Genomic DNA, 20171 nt, shown 5'->3' on the forward strand with positions numbered 1-20171 from the left:
ACATAATGATCTTCTATTAATAGAGTTTGATAGTGCGTTCTGCTCCTCCATTGACATTTAGTGGTTTAATATCTTACGTGGGCTATAAAGCTAACAAATTCTTAAAAGTACAAGGTTTCTTTAATCATTTAAAATGAAAAAAAAAATCAATTACTATTTAGAAAAATTATTCTACTTTAGTCATAATAGAAAATTTTAATTATTTATGTTTACATACTTATCTTATAATTTTTATTAATAAATTGTTAAATTTTTTTTATAAAAAGTAAATAACGAGTATCATCATATACATAAACCATCCGCAATAAGCTTTAATCTTATTATCATAAATATTTGATATTTTTAATATCAAGTACAACTGATTATTTATAAAATAAAAAAAAATCATATGATCTAATAAATATATTTAATATATATTTTTATTAATAAATATATTATTAATTAACTGTAATTAGAGTTTATTTATGATTTGTTTGCATTTTTTTGAAAATCTTCTTGCAAGCCTTAATTGGTTTTTAAGATGTAACATATAAGAGGTTTTATTTTATAATTATCAAAGATTGTTTATGAGTTTTGGTTTAAAGATTTAGACATCGAAAATATCATTTGATAACGTACTAACTATTGTATGACTATATAATTTTTTTTTTCTTTTTGGATATTGAAACCTAGAGAACAAATTGATATGAATTGTTGGGCACTACGAGTCCCTAAGATTGCACCATGTGAGAAACTTTCACCTAGATAAAATTCACCTTTGAAAATCGACTCACAAGGAGAGAGTATCTAGGGACTTATTAACCTCTCACTAAAGTTATTCACTAGCAATATGAGATCGCAACACAAATGCACTTAGCTGAACTGTGGAAATATTGCTTGAAGGAGCAAGGTAGTTTATATAAGCCTCAACACGTGATTGTTAGAGTGTGAATAAGGAATTTTTATTTGACAAAATCGATATACATACAATGATTCTATTATAATCGTTGATGATGATGGAACTTGCGTAAGATTTACCATAATCAAGAGTTATAATAAACTCATTGTACATATATCGTTTCATTATGTAATTTAGTTTTATAATTTAGGTGATTGATTATGGGAGAAAAGGAAGAGAAAATTAAGCCATAAGAAAATATAGTCAATAAAGTTGACTAATTTTTCTTTTGATGGCAAAAAAAACTTAGCAAAAACTTGGGCTAAGAGTTACAATTCCTTTTCTATATAATCAAATGTGGTGGTCATAATTCGAATATCAGACCTTTTATTTTAAGAGATTCTGATATTATTTTAAAAAATCATACAATTTTTATAAAAAAAATCACACAATTTAAAAATTTAAAGCTCATAATTGAGTCTCAAAAATAAATTTATATCTATAACACCTTTTATTTTAAGAAAAAGAGGTAGCCATCAAGTCCATTAGAAGTATATCAAGGATCAGTTAAACAATTATAGTTTATGATGTGTAGAAAGGACTTCTAACTTGGCTGAAAATTGAAAAGAAGAAAAGAGAGGGAAAAAGGGAGGTAATTAAAATCATGAGGATGTGAAGTTGCCAAGCATTTGTGATAAAGAGGGATGCAATCATCGGAAATTATGGGGTGTTTGGTTCACCTATTGGGTGTAGCTGATAGTCGATAAACACCCAAACAAGTGAACTAGAGTATTTGGTAAATTTAAAAAAGTAAAGTTGATAGCTGATGGGTAACTGATATGATAACCATCAGCTGCAGTATATATCAGCTCTATTTTTAGGGTTATTTCTCATCATCTGATATCTAATTTGATTTTATTTTTTATTTATATAATATTATTCTTTTTCATTTAACTCAAAAATTAATATTATTAATATTTTTATCTTTTTCATTTATAATTTTAACATCTTAATTAGCTCATTATAACTTTGTTAAAATATTTTTTATTAATAACATAAAATATAAATATTTATTTATTATAAAAAAGTATGTTTTTCATATTTAAAAACTTAAAATTAATTATAAGTTTTTTCTTTATCAACAATAATAATTACTTTGTTATTTTATAACTATATTTTTAATGTTATTTAATTATTTTTTATTTTAATAATAAAATAAATGATATAATATAATAAATCAATAATTATATATTTATTTTAATAATAAAATAAATAATATAATATATTAAATTAATAATTATATATTTAATTTAATAATAAAATAAATAATATAATATAATAAATTTATAATATTATATTTATTTCAATAATAAAATAAATTATATAATATATACTCTTATTAGTCATTTTACATATCAATAGTAATAGTTAAACAGTTTTTTACTAAACACTTAACATAAATTAGTTATCATCAACTACTAGCTATCAACTAACAGTTAACGGTAACAACTATCAGCTAATGGTTATCAGCTGTATCCAATAGTTAAACTAAACAGGCCCTATGTTAAGTAAAGAATATATGAGGCAACTGACAACCAATTAAAGCACGCTTAATATTAAATTTAAAATTGGCCTATTGACTGAAACGTTTAAAATTTTGGGTGAATCGTTTATTTTACCTAATTTTTTAAATTTTAGACAATTGAATAAAAAATTTTTAAATTGAAAAAATTTTATCCAATTCTCAAATTAAAATTTGAGAATTTTGACTTTTATCATTGAAATGTTAGGGTAAATACACTAAAGTTAAAATCAATTATATAATTTCAGTGGAGTGGGGGGCAGTTTATTTAGAGTAAACACCTTATTGTTCAGCTATTTGAATGAGACCTAAAAACAGTTTTATAATTATAAAAGTATAAAATGCAAAATCTTCATCAAGCAGCATGAATAGAAATACAAATTAAATTGCATATTTAAGGCAAAAGTCAAAATCCTCAATTTTAATTTTGGTAATTAGATAAAATTTCTTCAAATTGAAACCTTCTAATTTAAAATTTAAAGAATGGGATAAAATGAGCAATTCACATAAAGTTTTGGATTTTTCTAATTAGTAACCCTTTAAAATATGGCCACAAATTAAATTGGGTTGTCCACTGATCAAATGTTAAAAATGAATATCAACATTTTAAAAGAGTTTTTTTTTTTAGAATTTATTAATTTTTAATATAAAAAAATGTGAATTCTGTGAATATTGTAATTAATACTTTTTTATTTTAATGCAAAAATATATAATTATTTAAATTTATATTAAATTTATAATTCTCACATTAATTTGTATAATTTTTTATGATATATATTTTATATTTCATTTTATATATAAATTTAATGCATATTAATTTTTTAATTTATTTGCGAAGAAATTTTTTAATATGCACTCAAATTTAAATTTTTATTTAAGCTAGAAGGTTTACCCTAAGGGTAATTGGATAGAAAAGATCAAACCATTTTACTAATTGATAATTATATTAAACTTTATAATTTTAGATCATATATCTTAAATTTTAAAATTTGGATCAATGGTATCCAAATCTTAACATCAATTTGAAAATTTTGAATTTTGTTCACTTAAAATGGTTTTTTAAGGCATGGTATTGAATTCAAAAATGATAATACAAAGAAATTAATAATTAAGAGAAAAAATTGCTAAAATTTACTTTTAGGTTTAGCTATAACTACTTTTAATTTTAAAATTAGAATATATAGTCCAAAGTCCTAATATTTGAATATAATTATCAACGATGAAAAGTTTCTTTTTTTTTTTTTTTTTGTTTAATTGGCCTTTCTCTAAATCTATATGAAGACACTATTTTTAATGTTGTGAAGAAAATGGATTGAACCTAACTTTACCCCAAAAGTTAGCTCAAGGGGAGTAGGTTTGCTCATATCTTATATTTAGCTCAAATACTTTATCCCAAACTAATGTGGGACAGCACATCCTCTCATGCCTATGCATGAACATTTGGAGCGAAAAGTTTATAGGTAAACACATCTACGAGTTGCTCAACATTGAAGTAAGGTAGGCTTTAATGCTATGTAGAAAAATGGGCTAGATCTAACTCTATCCCAAAAGCTAGCTCAAGGGAGGAGGTTTGCCCAAATCTTATATATAGTATAAACACCTTATCCCAAATCAATGAAGGATAAACTTCATGCTCAAGCATAAACATCTAGAGCATGAAATTTACAGGTAAACACATTTGTGGGGGGCCCAACATTGACACAGGGTAAGCTTAGGCTTGGTCTATTTTATTTACATTATATTAAAGTCTACCCTACTTCAATATTGGGTTGCTCACAAATTTGTTTGCTTGCAAACTTCACGCTCTAGATGTTTATGCTTAGGTATAAGGGGGTATGTTATCCCACATTAGTTTAAGATAAGATATTTGAGCAAAATATAAGACTAAGGCAAACCTTCTCCCCTTGAGCTAATTTTTGGGGTAGAATTAGGTCCGGTCTATTTTCTCTACTATTGTCACACATTGGTTTAGGATAAGGTATTTAAGTTAAATATAAGATTTGGGCAAATCTTCTCGCTTTGAGCTAGTTTTTGGGTTAGAGTTAGTCCCGGTCCATTTTCTTTATATAGTATTAAACCGTATCATGCTTCAATGTTAGAGTACCCGTAGATATGTTTACTTAGAAATTTCACACTCCACATGTTAACACCTGGGCATGAAGGGGGTGTGTTGCCCCACGTTAATTTGGGATAAGAACTTTGTGCTACATATAAGATTTGGGCAAATCTCCTTTCCTTAAGCTAACTTTTAGGGTAGAATTAAATCCGGTTTATTTTTCTATACAAATGTAGCATCATGCAATAATGTAAAGCCAAAATCTTTAGAGCATAGCATTAGCATATGCATGTGAGCAAATTTCATGCGGTTAATGAAAAAGACCGTTCTTAGCTTGGTGGCACTGCTTGACAGGTGGTCTTTTGCATTTGTTGTCTGTATCTCTAAGGATTTGCTTCTACACTATGGCTGGGAACGCCATCCTCACAGCTTATAAGTAGCCATGGAGTTCTGAGGAGGCACCCTTTTGTTGTTATGGAACTGGATGGTTCTTTTCATGTTATGGCTACTACAAATTTCAGTTGGTCCACGATATTTGTAGGAGGTGTTGTGGGACGTTGGGAAACTATGTTTGCTTTTTTGGTTTTGGCTAATTGCCTACCAATCAGTCTTCCTTAGCTTATTGTAAGTGGCAAGCATGGTTGGTGGCGGCAACATTTTTTTCTAGGGATGTTCTCCTTGTTTTCCTAGGGTTTCAAGGGAGGCGTTGGTTTGATTAGAATGGGCATGAGTTGATTTGCTTGGTTATGGGTTTAGGTTAGTTTATTTTGTTAGATTGAGTTTGATGTTAGCCTTGTATTGTGAGCCTTTTATATTTTGTCTATTTTATTTGTAGACACAAATTATACTATTTGCCTTTTTAAACTTTAAATACATGTTAGCATATTAATAATTTAAAAAAAAAAGAAGGGGGTGTGTTGTCCCATGTTAATTTGGGATAAGAACTTTGTGCTACATATAAGATTTGGGCAAATCTCATTTCCTTAAGCTAACTTTTAGGGTAGAGTTAAATCCGGTTTATTTTTCTATACAAATGTAGCATTATGCAATAATGTGAAGCCAAAATCTTTAGAGCATAGCATTAGCATATGCATGTGAGCAAATTTCATGCGGTTAATGAAAAAGACCGTTCTTAGCTTGGTGGCACTGCTTGACAGGTGGTCTTTTGCATTTGTTGTCTGTATCTCTAAGGATTTGCTTCTACACTATGGCTGGGAACGCCATCCTCACAGCTTATAAGTAGCCATGGAGTTCTGAGGAGGCACCCTCTTGTTGTTATGGAACTGGATGGTTCTTTTCATGTTATGGCTACTACAAATTTCAGTTGGTCCACGATATTTGGTGGAGGTGTTGTGGGACATTGGGAAACTATGTTTGCTTTTTTGGTTTTGGCTAATTGCCTACCAATCAGTCTTCCTTAGCTTCTTGTAAGTGGCAAGCATGGTTGGTGGCGGCAACATTTTTTTCTAGGGATGTTCTCCTTGTTTTCCTAGGGTTTCAAGGGAGGCGTTGGTTTGATTAGAATGGGCATGAGTTGATTTGCTTGGTTATGGGTTTAGGTTAGTTTATTTTGTTGGATTGAGTTTGATGTTAGCCTTGTATTGTGAGCCTTTTATATTTTGTCTGTTTTATTTGTAGACACAAATTATACTATTTGCCTTTTTAAACTTTAAATGCATGTTAGTATATTAATAATTAAAAAAAAAAGAAAAATATCTTCTACCTAACTCCTTGGACTACGTGCTAGCTTTTTAAGTTGTGCTTATGCCCAAAATTTCAAATTATAAGGAAAAAAAATGGTATATATATATAATCCCTAGACAAAATTCTTGCAGCATCTCTTGTACATTTTCAAATTTGATTTGAAATCGGCAATTCTTTCGTGTCAGGAGGGAATTTGAAATGAATTGAGAGCTGAATTTTTGTAACACCCTCCCTGTACCAACTCCGTACATTCAACTGTCCCAGTGACCAGTGTCAGTCCGGACAGCTAGAACGTCTGGAAAAATATTTAAACTAAAGTGAGGAACCATAATTAACTCAAATATTAATAAGAAAAATTTAGGAAAAATTTTAGAAATAAAATATAACCAAGTTAAATGAGCCGGCGCCCTAGCGATGGGTAACTTAGTGAGAAGTTGTGGTTCTCGCAACTAGGAGCCCTAGACCCCGGGAAAAATTCATAAAATAATTTTTGGGACTCCAGAGAAGGGTCATTGAGGTTCCTATGGCATTAGAATGCCAAGAAAATATTTAGAAAAATTTTTCAATCGGTACAGACAATTTTAACCCGTTAAGCCAAACGGAGGGCATTTTGGTCATTTCGCCTTCAGAGGTGATTTTTGGCCGACTTGTCCAATTAAGTAAATAATTATTATAACATAAAATATGAATAAATATTGCTAAAAATTGAATTGAAAATGAGTAGAAAAGAAAAAGAAAAGAAAATGAAATAAATGAGAATTTTGACATCATTATGATGTCATTAGAACCCCAATGACCAATCATATTGTGACACATGTCCTTAACCCATTTAAAATCAATAAAATGGGCAGAAAATGAAAGAAAAACCCAGCTTCTTCTTCTTCCCAATTTCCATACGTGAACCATTTTTCTCCTCCATTAAAATTCCTTTCATTTTCTCTCTTCCAAACCTTAAATTCTCACCACTAAACCTTAAGTCTCTTCATTAAAAATTATCCTTACCTCTTAGGAAGGTGTTTGGCTGCCAAGAAAGCCAAAGAAAGTGAAGGAAAAATCTAAGTTGGATCAAGAGAAAATTCTGCTCCATTCAAGGTTAGTGCCCTAAACCTTAAATTTCACTTCAAATTAATGTTTAAGAACTATATAGGTGATTAAATGACAAAGAAATTTGATGAAAGACATTGGTATGCTAACCCTAAATTTTAGCAGCCATGGTTAAGGTAATATGGTGAAAATTTTTGGGAAGCTAATGTGCAAGTATGGCTACCCTTAAAGTGTAACTTATGAGTGAATTGATAAATGCAATGATTATGCATGGTTTTGAATTGTTGAGTTAGGGTTTGGGTTGAAGAATGAGATTTGATCTTGTGATAATGGAAGTAGGTTTTAATGGTCAATTAGTGACCATTTGGTTTGGTTTGAATAAAAAATGAAGTGAATTGGGTTGTGGGATTTGAGGTTGAGGTGGCTGCCTTGTGTGACCTGTAGGTGTGGCTGTGAGTCCAGCCTGTTTGGACAGCCATAACTTGAATTGTAGAGGTTAAATTGGTATTTGGCCAATTGGACATGAAACTAGACACATAATGGCACAATTTTGGTGAAGAAACCATGCCCATAAGACCAAACCAAGTAGACCAAAAACTTGCCCCAATCCGGTGTCACGCAACCGATTTACAGAATAACCAAATGAATAGTGATTTTTCATTTGGCCATAACTCAGTGTAGAATGGTCCAATTGACCTGAAATTTTACCAGCAACAAGCTAAGATATAGACCAACAACTTTCATGAAGAAACCCACCCCAAATTATGACCAGCAACAAGCTAAGATATGGTCAGTCCAGAAAAATTCTAATCCGGCCAGTTGTGGTTTTTGGACCATAACTTGAGCTAAAAAAATCTAAATGGAGTGATTAAAAAAAATAAATTCAACTAGACAAAATAAGGAACAACTTTCATGTTTATCATTTTCCCAAATTTCCACTGCAACAGCAACTAATGGAACAGTAAAATTGGGTATGAAAACTGAAAATTCTGCTCCATTAATTTTAAGCTTAGAAATGGTATTGTTAACCAATACCAACAAATTTTGAATGCAAAATGTGGTATGTTGGGAGTGTTAAAACCAATGTACCTATTTTCTATGCAAAAGTCAACATTTTTGTTGACTAATGAAGGGAATAGTAACACCAAAACTTGAAATTCAAAAATTGTAAAATTCAAAAGTATCAAATGCCCTAGTATACCTAACAAGATTGGTTTGGATAGTTTAGCATGCCAATAGGGTTGATTAGCGATCGCACATGGCATTATGCGATGCAGTGATTTCATGGCTTTTAGCCATTCGACATTATGTTGATACTTGGCCTTGTGCCTAATGTTATTACAACTTATTAGTGTTACATTTGCACACCGAGACATATATGTGACGATGGTGTGATGGCGAGGTACTTGATACGGTGCGGTTACCGTTTATCGATCCGATCGTCGGTATAGGTTACTTGGGCAACCAAAAATAAAAGTGGATAAATGTAATGAAATAATGAATATAACCAGTACAAAATAAGTACGACTACAAATACTAAAAAAAAAATTATTTACAATGAGACATTAATACATTCACTACATATTTATTTTATGTTATTTCTTTTTATTATATTATTGGCACCACTAAGCATTATTGCTTAGCGCGTTGCTTTTGCCACGTGTAGGTTCTGGAGATCCTGATCGAGAGCCCGGTAGACCACAGACTGGGTGAGACCTCCTGCAGCTCTGCATAGTGTCCGTGTCACCTCACCATCTTTAGTGCATTGGTAGGACACTAGGTTTCATTTTGGTATTTTGTAACTAACTTTTAGTTTCTTTTGTGTAAATGAAACTTATGTAATGTATTTTGATGTTCATGTAAATAATGAAAATTGTGATTATGAATGGAAAATTTGAGTATTTACTTATTGCTTATATATGAGTACCATGAGAAATGAATGATTGAGAAATGGAGATGTTGTTGACAATAAAAATTATATTGAGATTTTGATATTGGAGTTTGAGAATGATTGAATATGATTATTGAAAGTGTTTTTCACAGGTTCCGAAGAACTGTTTTCTCCATTTTTAGCGGTACTCTGCCGGATTTTCTATAAAATTTTCGGAACCTCAAATAAATTATAATTTCAATAAATGACTTAAATGAATTATATTTCACAAGTTATATTTAAAACTATCTTAAAAAAATTTAATTAAGGAGGAATAAAAATAATTAAGATAAAATGGAGTGTTCCGGTATACCGTGTGACATAGCTTACTCGGATATACTGTAGACGGGTAAGGGGTGTCACAATTTTTATTGTTTAAATTTTAATTAAAGACTTGATATGAATTGAGCAATTTGTGATTGAAATAAATTTTTAAATAAAAATTCATGATTTAAATCATATTAAATTATAAAATTGAATCGTTGATTCTAGTCTAATTTGATTTATGATTTATGAGACTTCTGATGTTGTAGCTGGTACATTCTCTATCTCTGATCAAGAAGTATTTGTATTGTTTGATCCGGGTTCAACCCATTCATATGTTAGTGCTAGCATAGTCAGTTCACTTGCTGTTCCATGTGTGCAAATGGGTTTCGAAGTGCTAGTAACTAGTCCGTTAGGACAAGAGGTCCGAGTCAATAGAATCTATAGAGACTGTCCTTTGGTGATCCAAGGACATGTTTTCCTATCAGACTTGATTGAAATGCCCTTCAGAGAGTATGATATCATCTTGGGCATGGATTGGTTAGCCAGGCATCATGCCATGATTGACTGTAGATTGAAGATAGTCACTTTTGGTCTCCCTTTGTACAGTGATGTGGTAATACGTGGGGAGAGGCATTTACTGCCATCAAACGTCATTTCGGCTGCACTAGCCAGAAGGATGATCAGAAAGGGGTGTGAAGCATACTTGGCACATGTAATAGACATCCAAGTGGGGAGTCCAGCACTGAGGGACATCCCTACTGTATGTGACTTTCCGGATGTATTTCCTGATGAATTGCCAGGATTACCTCCAGAAAGAGAGGTGCAGTTTGAAATTGATGTTATGCCTGGTGTGGACCCAATCTCCATAACGCCATATAGAATGGCATCTGCAGAATTGAAAGAGTTGAAAGTGCAATTGCAAGAATTGCTTGACAAGGGCTTCATCCGCCCTAGTGTGTCATCTTGGAGAGCGCCAGTATTATTTGTAAAGAGGAAGGATGGCACTCTTCGGTTATGCATTGATTATCGGCAGTTGAATAAGGTGACAATAAAGAACAAATGCCCATTGCCCCGCATTGATGACTTGTTTGATCAATTGAGGGCTGCAGCTGTGTTCTCCAAAATTGACCTTAGATCAGGTTATTATCAGCTGAAAGTACAAGAGCAGAGTATTCCTAAAACTGCCTTTAGAACCCGTTATGGCCATTATGAGTTTTTGGTTATGCCATTGGGGTTAACTAATGCTCCGACTGCTTTTATGGATATGATGAACACTATCTTCAGACCATACCTCGATCAGTTTGTTGTGGTATTCATAGATGATATATTGGTCTATTCGAGAAATGCAGAAGAGCATGATAGACATCTGCGGATTGTACTACAGACTTTGAGGGAGAAACAACTATATGCCAAATTGTCGAAATGTGAGTTTTGGCTGAAAAAAATATCTTTCTTGGGGCATATAGTATTAGAAGAAGGCATCAAGGTAGATCCAAGTAAGATAGAAGCTGTCCTTAATTGGAGGCCACCCAGAAATATTACAGAGATTCGCAGTTTTCTGGGTTTAGCTGATACTACCGTAGATTTGTGAAGGGATTCTCCATGTTGGCATCTCCATTGACCAAGCTGCTTAGAAAAGATGTAAAATTTTAGTGGACAGATAAATGCCAACAGAGTTTTGATTAATTGAAGAAATGTTTGACTGAAGCTCCAGTCCTGACTTTACCTACTCCGGGTAAAGAATACACAGTATAAAGTGATGCTTCTCACAATGGGTTAGGCTGTGTATTGATGCAAGATCGAAATGTCATTGCCTATGCATCACGCCAGCTAAAACCGCATGAGAGAAATTATCCGACACATGACTTGGAGCTTGCAGCCATTGTGTTCACTCTTAAGATCTGGAAACACTATTTATATGGGGAAAAGTGCTACATCTACATAGATCATAAGAGTTTGAAGTATTTGGGCACCCAGAAAGAGCTGAACTTGAGACAAAGGAGATGGTTAGAGTTGATAAAAGACTATGATTGTCTGATAGACTATCAGCCAGGGAAAGCTAATATTGTGGCTGATGCCTTAAGTCGCAAGACTATGGCAAGTCTATGGGTTACTCCTTTGTCTATGATCCATGAGTTGAGATCATTGCATGTCATCTTATAGATTAATGATGATGGGTAGACAGTAGTTGCATGGTATGTACAGCCAGTGTTGAATGATCAGATCAAAATGGCTGCTCAGAATGATCAGAAGTATCAGAAGCTATTGGAAGAAGTCCAGCAGGGCAAGAAACCAAAATTTTCAATCAGAGATGATGGTCTACTGCTACACCAGGGCAGAATATGTATTCCTAATGATGTTGATTTGACACAGATCATTTTGAAGGAAGCACATGAGTCTCCTTTTGCCATGCACCCTGGTAGCACAAAAATGTATAGGGGGCTAAAGGAGTATTACTGGTGGATGGGTATGAAAAGAGATGTGGCAGAGTTTGTTTGTAAATGCTTAACTTGTTAGCAAGTAAAGGCAGAGCATCAAGTACCCGCCGAGTTGTTACATCCACTACTAGTACCAGAATGGAAATGGGAGGAGAATAACGATGGATTTTGTGATGGGACTTCCGAGGACACAAAAGAGTCATGATGTAGTTTGGGTCATTGTTGACAGACTGACCAAGTCTGCTCATTTTCTGCTAGTCCGGATGGATTACAGTTTAGAAAGATTGGCCAAGTTATACATTGATGAGATTGTGAGACTGTATGGAGTGCCAGTATCCATCGTATCAGACAGGGATCCTAGGTTCACTTCTAGATTTTGGGGTAGTCTTCAGAGAGCCCTAGGAACTAGATTGAACTTCAGTACTGCATTCCACCCACGCATGCATGGCCACCGAGAGGGTAATTCAGATATTGGAGGACATGTTACGGGCTTGTGTGATTGAATTTGAGGGCAGTTGGGATACACACTTGCCTTTGATTTAGTTTGCTTACAACAATAGCTACCAATCAAGCATTGGGATGCCTCCATATGAAGCTTTGTATGGCAGAAAATGTAGAACCCTGTTGTGTTGGGATGACGTGGGTGAAAGAAAGATGATTGGGCCCAAAATTGTTCAGCAAACCGAGGTAAAAATCAAGGTGATCAGAGATCGACTTAAAACTGCATCAGACCATCAGAAGTCCTACATTGATTTGAAAAGGAGGGATATTGAGTATGCAGTGGGTGAGAAAGTTTTCCTCAAGGATTCTCCTTGGAAGAGAATTGTGAGATTCAGCAGAAAGGGGAAATTGAGTCCTCGTTTCATTGGGCCATATGAGGTTTTGGAAAGAGTGGGTGCTTTGGCATATCGGTTGGCACTACCTCCAGAGTTGGAGAAGATACATAATGTCTTCCATGTGTCTTTGTTGAGGAGGTATCGATCAGACCCATCTCATGTACTACCAGTAGAAGAAATTAAAGTGAATCCAGACCTCACATATGAAGAAGAACACATAGTGATTCTGGCTTATAAGGTGAAGCAGCTACGGAATAAGCAGATACCATTGGTAAAAGTGCTGTGGAACCATCATTCGGGCCAGGAGGCTACCTGGGAACAAGAGGAGGACATGAGGAGACAACACCCACAGCTGTTCAGAGATTAATACCAGGTAAAATTTCGAGACAAAATTTATTTAAGGGGGGGAGAATTGTAATACCCCCGTTTGCATAGCCTGGTAGATTTCACTGTTCTAGTGATTGGTGTCGATCCGAACAATTAAGGGGATTAGAACCACACTTAAGACAACTAGATAAGCTATAAACACAAATAATTAGTAATTGCCAATTAGTTAAGTATAAACAAGAAAAACAGAACATAAGAAGTTAAACGAGCCGAGAGTCACAGCGATGGGTGACCTTCTCGGGAAGGACTGCGAAGTCATTTTAAACTCAAATTTCGAACCGCAAAATATGACGCTGCGGTCCTTAAGACTATTATAAGCACAGTGGAAAAGAGAAAATCACAAAAAAGAACTATTAAGCTAGTCAAATAATTAGGTTAGGGAGTCGGAAGAAATATTGAATTATTTACAAACCGGGTTGAACCGACGAGGGGCAATTTGGTCAATTGACCCCGAAAGCTGACTCCTGACCTAACTATCAAATAAAATCGGAGAAAAGAAAATTTCAGAATCGAGAATTAAATTAAAGGACTAATAGAAAAATAAATAGGAAAAAAAAACCAAAAGTCTTCTTCTTCCTCACCTTATGCCGCCCTCACTCTCTCTCTCCCTCACCATTGCAAAACTCCATTAGAGCTCTTAAGTCAAGCTTCATACACCCTAAATTAACCATGAATTCCCCTAAATTCCTTAAGTAAATCTTAACCTAGACCCTTGATTTAGCTATTGTCTACAAAAAGAAGAAGAAAAGAGGAGAAATAAGAAGAGGAAAAAGACACCTAAGAAAGGTTAGTATGCTAACTTTTAACTTTCTACTTTAAATGCATGTTTAGTTACTTAAATGAGCTTAGAAACTAAAGAAATGAAATAAAAATATGTGTGAGGGACTAAACTAAATTTCGGCCAGCAGGTGATGGGAGTATATATGCATGGCTTGATGGATTTAATTGGGTATATAAACCTTAGTGAATTGAATGACTATGGTTAAAGGCATGGAATCAAGTAAATGCAAAGGTAGTATGAATTAGGGTTTTGGACATTAGGGTTTAGTGACAAAAATGTGAGGAATTGGTAAATGGTGTCTTTGACCTAATGTGAAGTGAGAAATAGTCATTTGTGACCTAATGAAGGGTGTTAGTGGTGTTGGAATCAAAACCAAATTCGGATTGAGTATGGTCATGCTGCTGAAGGACCAAAAATGAAATTTTACAAGTCCAATTGGTATGAGACCAATTGGGAATGAAAATAGACACTAAATGACACAATTTTCATTTAGGAAGCATGCCCAAAAAGTGACCAAAACCTAGTGAACAAATTAACCAAAGTTGGAAAATTGCAGTCTGCCCTATACAAACTGACCAAATGAACAGTGTTTGTTCATTTGATCATAAATTGAGCTAGGTAGGTCAAAATGACCTGATATTTTACCAGTGGTTATATGAGATATAGAGCTAAAACTTTTATGAAGAACATAAACCCAAATTCTGCCATTAACCAAGTCATTTGGCCACCCCAATTTGGTGACCCAAATCTGCCAGCACCAAAAATTGCCCAGAATTCTGGGTTGAATCCAATCCGGCAGCCATGGCTCAAATGGCCATAACTTGAGCTAAAAAACTCCAATTGGGGTGATTCAAAAAGGAGAATAAACTTAAGACATTAGGGAACATTTTCTATAAAGAAAGTTTTGCCAAATTCTAACAGTAAAGTGACCAATGGAATAGTGCAACTTAGGACTCTAAAATTGAAAATTTGCAATTTTGCCTAAAAGACCTAAGAATTTGAATAAACCACCAAAACCAACAAATTTAATGACCAAAATGTGGTATGTGGGTGAAGTTTGAATTCCCATACCTATTAAGCCTTAGAAAGTCAACAATTTGACTTGAATAATGTAGTGAATAGTAACCCGAAACGCAAAAATTTAAGGAATGTCGAGTTTAACACGTTAGAGCTAGGTAAAAGTGAAGTTAAATTTATTTTTGGATTTATGCTAAGTTATAGTACTGAAACACTGTAAAATTGTATGTTTCAGTTGAAAAGAATATCGGGAAAGAACCTGAGGAACCGAGTCAAGGCCATGAGGCGACTCGCTTGAGGTTTGTGCACAACATCACTATGCTTTAAAATTCATTGATAAAGTGAATGAAATATGCATTTTACTTTTGTTTTGAATTGTTGTAAGTTTATTATGACCTTATTTATGATGTTTTGATTTAAATTGTGAAAGTTATTGTGTATATTTGAAATGACAATGTTTAGCAAATTGTTAAGATAAGTTTTGAAACCATAGTGTCATAACCATATATTTGAACACCTCACTAGCACGACTAATGGAGGTAATTAGTTTCGAATTTTGATTCCTTCTCTGGAGAAGTGTTAAGGTGTGCCAGTAGAAGAGGATGTGAATGGATATCCATATATTTGAGCTAGCTAGCCTTGTGATGTGATTTCTCTTTAGCCTCTGGCTATTGAGATTCTATTTGTTTCGAATGGTATGATCTAACTGTGGGTTTTATGAAATGTGATTTGATACTTCAAAATGAAATTGTTTGGGATTAAAATCTCATAATTCATGATTTGTATTTAATTCTCATGTTCAGTCAAATTTTCGAATAAATGTGATTTAAGTTCTGCATAAATATTATTTTAGTATGTTGTGCACCACTGAGTCCTAGTACTCAGCGATAGCTTTTATTGCTGTCGCAGATATAGAGACTAGAGGAGTAGCAGACTGAGCTGCTGAGGATTGAGGATTTATCAGCTTGAAGTTATCGGGTATAATTTATATCCTGCTTGTAAATATTTATTTTGATATATGTATTGCACATAAATGTATGGACATGTAAATCGGTCTTGAGCAGTTTGAACAAAGTTTGTATAAAGTTGTAATAAAATTTAGTTTGGATTTTCCCAATGTAGATTTTAGTATGATGTATATATAGATTGTTTGTCTTTAATGAATGGAAATGTTTTACTTTGATTTGAATGAGATTGATAGATATTATTTAATGATTATTGAATTTTGGAAATTGAGAAATGTTGATTGTTGAATTTTGAAACTTGAGAAATTGGTTGAGATTGATTATGAAATTGAAGCAGCGGTTGAAAAATTATTGGAAGTGCCTTTTTTTCAGGTAATTGAAGAGCTGTTTTCTCAAAATACAGACGAAACTCTGTCAAAATTTTTATAAAATTTGTGAAAAAATAAAATGGACCAAAATATTAACTAGTTTTAATCTTAACTAAATGTTTTAAATACCTATTAGTAAATGCTCACCACTTGTTAAAAATAAGAAAATTGTTTTAAAATCCCTTGTAGGGTACTTAATGAGTTATCGGTAGGTGAAGTTCGGTAGTTCATTAGGTATTCTATGGGATCATGTTATGCCTTACAGAGGGGTAAGGTGTGACACTTGAGGAGAGGATGTAGGTGTGGGATAGCTGAACCTCTATAAAATTCCTTGTGTTCTTTCATTTCTTTCTTTTCTTATCCATTTCCTTCGAAAATTTCCACCTAGCCTTCAAATTTTTAATTAACACCCAATTCACCCCCCTTCTTGGGTTTCTACAAGGGATAACAAGTGGTATTAGAGCTAGTATCCTTTTAACAAAGATTTAATCATGTTGGAGTAAAGAGCAATGGCTACCCTTAATGCATAAGAAGGACAATTGATGATAAGACCTCTTTTCTTTGATGGTAATGATTTCCTATATTGCAAAAATAGGATGTATTATTTTCTTAAATCGGAAGGAGTTGATTTGTGGGATATTGTAGAAAAAGGGCCATTCATCCAAACTAAAATAGTAGATGGTATGCATGTAGTTAAGCCAAAGGGTGAATGGAGTGAGTAAGAGAAAAGAAGAGTAGCTCTAAATGATAAAGCTATTCATGTCTTATTTTATGTACTAAGTAGAAGTGAATATAATAAAGTGTGTATGAAGTCTATTGCAAAGGAAATTTGGGATGCTTTTAGTGGTTACACCTGAAGGTACTAGTTAAGTAAAGGAAAATAAGATGGATTCCCTCATCTACATATGAGTTGTTCAAGATGAAGTTGGATGAAATCACAAGTCAAATGTATGATGGATTTGTGGAGATTATAGAAAGATCAAATCCCTTAGGAAGACATTCACAAATGAAGAGCTAGTGAAGAAGATTCTAAGAAGTCTTCCTAAGGAGTGGCTACCTAAGGTAACCTCATTGAAGGATTCCAAAGACTCGAGCAAGGTGCAACTTGATGAGCTCTTGGGAAATCTCATTGATTATGAGATGACCCTCAAAAGAGAGCATGTGGAGGAACTTAATAAGGCCAAGAAGAACATTGCTTTCAAAGTATCTTCTGAAAATTCAAGTGATGAAGAAGAAGAGTTTGATAAGGAAGAATTGGCTTTAGTGATAAGGAGAATAAGGAAAATGCTCTTCCAAAACAAGAAGTTCATCGCAAAGAGGAACTTCAAGAAGGACAAGAGTAAAAGTAACAAGAGGGATCTTACGATATGCTTTGAATGCAACAAGCCAGGTCACATTAGAACAGATTGTCCCAAATTGAAGAAACCTTTCAAGAAGTTCAAGAAAAAGGTATTCAAAGCAATATGGGATGAATTAAGCGACTCCAAAAATGAGAAGATTGGTGATCAAGTTGCCCAAATGTGTTTTTAATGGCAATAGAGGGAAGCTCCAATGAGGTAACTTTAAATGATGATATTGTTGAATTTTCTTATGATGAACTTGTCAATGCACTTAAAGTCATGAATGATGAACTTGAGTTAAGTCATAACAAAAACAAACTTTTGAAAAAGGAATTAGTTAGTTTGAGGAAGGAGAATGAGACCTCAACTAAGGATGATAAATCTTTAGGTAATGATATGCAAAAATCCTTAAATGAGCTCTCATTAGAAAATGAGAAGTTAAAGAATGAAATTATTGAGTTAAAAACTTCTCTTTCCAAATTTGCTAAAAGAAAGGACAAACTTGATGCAATTTTGGATTCTCAAAGGTCTCCAAGCATCAAGTATGGACTTGGGTATAGCAAATTTACTCAAGCACCTCTTTCCAAGACCATCTTTGTTAAAGCATCTAGTTCTAGTGAGCATAGTCCTCAAGTTCCTAGTCCAAAGTTATCCAATCCTAAAGGACAAGAACCAAATATATCTAGTAGAAATGAAACTAGCAAGACTTCCTTTCATCAACATGCTCCTACACAAAATGTAAATAGGACATATACATTTAGGAGAGTTGCATCTAGGCCAAACCCCCATAGGGGACATGCTATTAGGCCTCATAGTTATTATCACACTCACCATGCCTCATGCTCACATGCACAAAATGGACACAAAAAGAATGGTCACATGAGACCATATGCTCACTCTCATGCATATAGACCAATAACAATAAGGTTTAATGGTTATTATCACTATTATGGCAAATGTGGTCACATCAACTATAGTCGTGCCATTAGGAAAGTCCATCTTGGATATGGTAGAATATTTGATCAAATGATGGAACTACTAACCCCTAAGGACCCAAGTACATTAGGGTATTTAAATTAAATTGAATTGTCTTGTGTAGGTGTGCTTGAAGTTCTCAAAGCTTGAAAGCAAGTGATATTTGGATAGTAGATGTTTAAGACACATGATAAAAAATGCTGACCTTTTCCTTTCACTTGAAAAGAAAGATGGAGGTGGGCAAGTGACCTTTGGTGACAATGGTAAAGGTAAAATTATTGGGATAAGTAAGATTGATAAGGAAAACTCCCTTATTCTTAACAAAGTACTTTTGGTTGATGGTTTAAAACATAATTTGCTTGGTGTTAGTCAATTATGTGATAAGACGTTTAGAGTGATTTTTTATTCTAAATCTTACTTTGTGTCTAGAATGTGTGATAACAGAATGTTGTTTGTTGGTGAAAGAATTGAAAATATTTATGTTATTGATTTGCATGCCTTGTCTAACAAAAATATTTATGTTATTGATTTGCATGCCTTATCTAACAAAGATATTAAGTATTTTGTTTCTATTAGTGATGACTCTTAGACTGGGCATAGAAGGCTTGCACATGCTAGCATGGACCTTCTTGCAAACTTGAATAAGGATGAGCTAGTTGATAGGCTTCCAAAGATCAAGTTTCAAAAGGACAAGGTGTGTGATGCATGCCAAATGGGTAAGCAAGTCAAGAGCTCTTTTAAATATATTCATAAGGTATCCACTTCTAGACCCCTTCAATTGTTGCATATGGATTTATTTGGTCTTACTAGAGTAGCTAGCTTAGGTGGTGCATATTATGCTTTTGTGATTATTGATGACTACTCTAGGTATACTTTGGTTGCATTCCTTGTTCATAAGGATGAATGTTTTGATATTTTTGAGAGATTTTCAAAAAAGGTTCAAAATGATAAAGGTTTTCAAATCTCTTCTATTAGAAGTGATCATGGTAGAGAATTTGAAAATAAGAGATTTGAAAAATTTTGTAACTTACTAGGGATCACTCACAATTTTTCTTATCTTAGGACTTCCCAATAAAATGTTGTTATTGAAAGAAAAAATAAAACTCTTTTAGACTTGGGGAGGACTATGTTAAATGAATATAACTTGCCTACTTATTTTTGGATAGAAGCCATTAATGCGACTTGTTATGTTTCAAATAGAGTTTTGATTAGACCTATTTTGAAGAAAATACCTTATGAGCTATGGAATGGCAATAAATCTAAAGTAGGTTATTTTAGAGTTTTTAGTTGTAAATGCTTCATTTTGAATACCAAGGATAATTTAGATAAATTTGGCTCTAAAATCGATGAAGGTATCTTCTTGGAGTACTCTACATCTAGTAAAGCATATAGAGTCTTCAATAAGAGAACCTTAGTTATTGAGTAGTCAATGCATATTGTATTTAATGAAGCTAACCCCTTTGGTCCTAGAAAGGATATTTCTTGTGATGATGATGTTGCAGGTAACTTTGATGAATTGAGACTTGGAGATCCTTAATCTAGTGGAAATCAAGATCAACTGAAGGAAGATCCCTTGAAGGATTTAGGATATGATGAAGTTGAGC

Source organism: Hevea brasiliensis, chromosome 7 (genome assembly GCF_030052815.1).
Source record: "Hevea brasiliensis isolate MT/VB/25A 57/8 chromosome 7, ASM3005281v1, whole genome shotgun sequence".
Classification (NCBI taxonomy): domain Eukaryota; kingdom Viridiplantae; phylum Streptophyta; class Magnoliopsida; order Malpighiales; family Euphorbiaceae; genus Hevea; species Hevea brasiliensis.